Genomic DNA, 4,761 nt, shown 5'->3' with positions numbered 1-4,761 from the left:
AAGGTGTGGTCCTCACCACCATCCCTGCCTCCCGGTGCAGAGCCCCCAGCATCAGGCTGTACCAGGCAGGTCAGCAGCAGTGTTAGGAGCTGCGGGCCGCCCAGCCTAGAGCAGACACGAAGAGTAGGCATCCAGGCAAGGCTGCACTCACCTCTCCAGAGTGCCCTCCTGATCCCAAGTTAATAGCACATGGCTACGCTCTGCTAAATCTTTCTAACAGAGCTGTATTTAAGTCTATGACCAGTCTGTTTTGGAACAGACTGTTTTTGGAGACTGGGTCTGTAGCCCAGGCTACAGAGAATGTGTGGCAGAGAATGAACTTAGCTTTTATCTTTGCCTCCCGAGTGCTGAGGTTGCAGGTGTTTGCCACACCTGGTTTATGTGGTACTGAGGATGGAGCCCAGGGCTTCGTACCAAGTACTGTACCGACCAAGCCACGTCCCCAAGCCTGGTTTGGTAGACTGTTCTGCCCCATGCCTGTGGGTGTGAAGTACCTGTCCCTGCTGGGCTGCAGCTGTTTCCCTGTGCTGAGGCCTTGCTCAGTCTGCTTAGAACTGTGAACTGGGAGCTTAGCAGTGTGGTAGGAGGCTGGAGAGACTGCTGAACGGTGGAGGGGAAGCCCGGGTTCTCACTTCCTGACTATAGGATGCTGAGTTCACACTCCTGGATCCTTTTCGAGCTCTATAATGTATTGCTGATTTTTTTTTCCCCCTAAGAGAAGCTTCCAGTTCCCCCTGGACGAGCTGAATTGTGTTATCTTTACCCATTCTTTGAGCCTGTTCCATTTGTAGTGCTTAGTTCTTTACCTGTTTTTCTGCTTTTTTTCCTCTATCTAGCCCTAATTTTTACATTTTCAGGTAAAATGTTGGGACATGGGCACCCTGGAATGCTGCTGGACGTTGCCCTCCCTTGGAGGCTTTCCTTACAGCCTGGCCTTCTCCCCCGTGGACGCAGGCTGCCTGGCTATAGGCATAGGGAACGGCATGATCCATCAAGAACAGCTACGATGTGAGGCACTTGCGGCAGGGTGTTAAGTCCAAGGTTACAGTGGTAAGGACAGTTCTTTCTATCATACAAATTCTTTTTTGACATTGCTCGTTTATGTTTTCCAATTCTCTTGGAAAGCAAAAAGTTTTTAAAGGTATTTGTGATAAAGCTTGGAAGAAAAGTCTCATTTTCTAAGTTCTAAATGCACTGGGATCTTTTGCCATGTTTTACACCTCACCTAAACATCAGCAGCTTGGGGGCATTTTGATGGCTTTGTTTTGGTTTTGGTCTTTTTGAGACAGGGTCTCCCTGTAGCCCCAGCTGTCCTGGAACTCACCTCGTAGACCAGGCTGGCCTTGAACTCACAGAGATCCACCTGCCTCTGCCTCCCGAGTGCTGGGATTAAAGGCGTGCGCCACCATGCCTGGCTAATTTTGGCCTTTTTAAGAAAATATATATTTTATTTATTATTTTGATTTTATGTGTATGAGTGTATTGCCTGCATGTGTGTGAGTGCACCTTTGGTGTGCAGTGCCAGCGGAGGTCAGAAGAGGGTGTCGGATTCCCTTGGAACTGGAGTTAAGGACGGTTTGTAGTCGCCATGTCAGTGCTGGGAATCGAACCCAGGTCCTCTGCAAGAGCAGTCGGTGGTCTTAACCGCTGAGCCATCACGCCAGCCCCTATTTTGGTCTTTTTGAGATGGTCTCCTTATAACCCCAGCTGGCCTGGAACTCACAGAGATTTGCGTACCTCTGCCTCCCGAGTGTTGGGATCACAGGCGTGTGCCACCACACCCGGCTCCCTTATTTTTTATTTTATTTTTAAAATTTAATTTGTTATTTTAATTTTATGTGTATGAGTGTATTGCCTGCATGTATGTGAGTGCACCCGTGTCGTGCAGTGCCGCGGAGGTCAGAAGAGGGCTTTGGAGTCCTCTGGAACTGGGCTTAAGGATGGTTCATAGCCACCACGTGGGTGCTGGGAATCGAACCCAGGTCCTCTGCAAGAGCAGTCAGTGCTCTTAACCGCTGAGCTATCTCTCCAGCCCCATGCCTGCATGTATGTAAGTGTACCCGTGTCATGCAATGCCCGTGGAGGACAGAAGAGGGCATTGAATCCCCTGGAGCTAGAGTTACAGACTGTTGTTAGCGGCCATGTGGGTGCTGGCATGTGGGTGCTGGGAATCGAACCCGGGTCCTCTGCAAGAGCAGTCAGTGCTCTTAACCGCTGAGCCATCTCTCCCGCCCCTTTTATTTTTTAAGATGGGGTCTTACTGTGTAGCCCTGAGTGGCTGCCTCTGCCTCTTAAGTGCCGGGAGTAAAGGTGTATACTACCATGCCTAGCTTTGCCTTCTGGAGGGACAGATGAGAAGAATGATCCCAAACTGGTCAGATGGATGGGCACAGTGTGTTCAGGGCTTGTTTTAGTACTGGATGTTGCTATTTAACAGTAAACTATTTGGAGAAAGTGTAAATTGTTTTTTCTTTAATATCAACAACTACAGTATTAATTATATAGGAAGGCCCTTCTAGAGAGAGATGGTCTGCTTTCAATGCACCTCTGAGTTTCAATCTTCTGGTTTTCCCCATCCACAGACCTCCACAGATTTCTAGCACGTATCATAAGAAGACTGTGTACACGTTGGCCTGGGGGTCCCCGGTGACTCCCATGTCACTTGGTGAGTGTCTGAGCCACTCTGACTCCCATGAATGCATTCTTCCCTCTAGTCCTAGGGGTCATAAATGTCCTGGTGCTGACTGCTTGTGTGTTGTACCATGTCCTCAGGATCCCATGGAGGCAGCAGGGCCGGGTGGTCACGGAGCAGCTGAAGGAAAGCTTGAGCTGCGCCCTCACTCTGCAGCGTAGCTCTTCTCTTTGAGCTGTGTTTTCCCTGTGCACAGTTAACCTGAGGCAGGTTCTGTGACTCCTAGGTCCCGAGGCTTTGCTCGCTGGCCACCCCCACCTCCTATCCCAGCTGCTCTTGCCTTCTTTAAAGTGGGAGGCCTGTCTTGCCATCCACGGCTGCCCTCCTGTGACCCGGTGCTTCGGAACTGAAGTTCAGAGCAGGGGTCCCCAGCTTTGCCTCTTCAGAGCTTTTATTAGGAAGCTTAGAGTTTTCAGTTCACACAGAGTTTACATATTATTCATGTTCAAGCAGCACAAAACAAAGAATTGTCTCACTGCTGTAGTAAGAAAACAGCACAGTGTGTCCAAGGCTGTGGCGACCAGCCTGGGAACAGACCTCCTTTGATGCCTGCACAAACAGGGTGAGGGAGGTGGCGGCCTGTTGTTCCCAGCGGTCCAGAAGCCAGGTGCTTTATCAGTCTTCCCAGCATTCTGGGAGCAGACGCTCCCTCCCTCAAGCCTCTGCATCAGCAGAGCTGGAAGAAGTCTGTTAACCCCTAGCGAGCCAAGCACTGTTGTCCTTAAGGGTCAGCTACAACTGTCTTAGAATGAGTTTTCAACAAAAGTCTTTGCTTTCTACGGAACTGTAAGGAAGCATCTGTAGATTTCGGCAGCACTTGCCTTACACACACAGGACTGTGTTGGAATGCTGTCTGTTTACTCAACAAGAGGCCGGATGTGCCATTGTCACTGCTCTGACAACCTCTCAGTGACAAGTCCTGAAAGTCCTGAGCTCTGTGTATGCAAACGCGCCAGGAGTAGGGTGCTTGTTTCTGGAACAACAAAGGGATTCTCCGAAGCTTTGGTTGGACCATCTGTGGTTCCATCTTTGGTGTCACCACTGTTCTGAATGTCAGAAGTGTTTACAGTAAATAAATTGTCTCAGAATACCACTGCCTCCTGCCTCAGAGGAAAGGAAACAGTTAAGCTTCTGTCTTCCACAGGAGCTGAAGGAGACAGGCCATCCCTCACCTTGTACAGCTGTGGCGGGGAGGCCATCGTCTTACAGCACAACCCCTGGAAGCTCAGTGGAGAGGCCTTCGACATCAACAAGCTCATCCGGGACTCCAATTCAATCAAGGTGAGCACCCTCTCAGCGCTTCTGCTTTTCCTGCCTCGCATACACCAGGGCCAGCATAGAGATACCCAGCATGCTTAGCAGCCGTCTCAGATAGTATGACTGTCAGTGAGTTTGTGTTGCCTTGTGTACCGTATACCTTAGAACATTGAGTAAAACAAAGAACCTAACATGGGGGAAGACTGCTCGGTTGCAACTGGTTCCTAATAAACTTGAATGACAGTAGAGTCAAGCTTTCAACCAGAACGGCGCCCTGGTCACATTGCGCACGTGTGGTCTCCAGGTGCACCTGCAATGGAAGCAGTTATCATCGTGTCTTTTTTGATACGGTAGCTCACTGTTAGCCCAGGCTGACCTCCAACTCCTAATCTTCCTGCTTTAGCCTCCCAAGTGCTGGGATTACACACATGAACACACACACACACACACACACACACACACACACACACACGCACAACTGAAAATTCTCTTGAGTCCTTTGCCTAGAATCTCAAACATAGTTGTATGTGTTTTATCTTTGTGCCAATACATTTGTATGACACAACTATTTCTTTTTCACTCTGCAGCTCTGGGTGGCCTAGAGATCACAATTTAGACTAGGCTAGCTTGAAACTCACAGATCCACCTCCCTCTTCCTCCTGAGTGCTAGAATTAAAGATGTGTGTCATCTTTAAGACTTGTGTTTATGAGTGTTTGCCTATATACATGTATGTGCACTACATGCATATCTGGTGCTGGCAGAGATCAGAAGAAGGCAGCAGATTCCTTGGACCCAAAGTTACAGGCAGTTA

At 49.3% G+C, this 4,761-nt stretch overlaps 1 long non-coding RNA gene across 1 annotated transcript; it reads left to right on the top strand.

Moving 5' to 3' along the window:
* Positions 1–371: 371 nt before the first annotated feature.
* LOC115069704 lies at positions 372–4,504 on the top strand. The gene is made up of 3 exons (XR_003848948.1): positions 372–1,050; positions 2,583–2,665; positions 2,773–4,504. It is a non-coding gene; the product is annotated as an uncharacterized LOC115069704 (long non-coding RNA).
* The last annotated feature ends 257 nt before the right edge of the window (positions 4,505–4,761 follow it).

Source organism: Nannospalax galili, unplaced genomic scaffold (assembly GCF_000622305.1).
Source record: "Nannospalax galili isolate Female #2095 unplaced genomic scaffold, S.galili_v1.0 scaffold1914, whole genome shotgun sequence".
Lineage (NCBI taxonomy): Eukaryota > Metazoa > Chordata > Mammalia > Rodentia > Spalacidae > Nannospalax > Nannospalax galili.
This window is presented reverse-complemented; position numbering and strand designations above follow the sequence as displayed.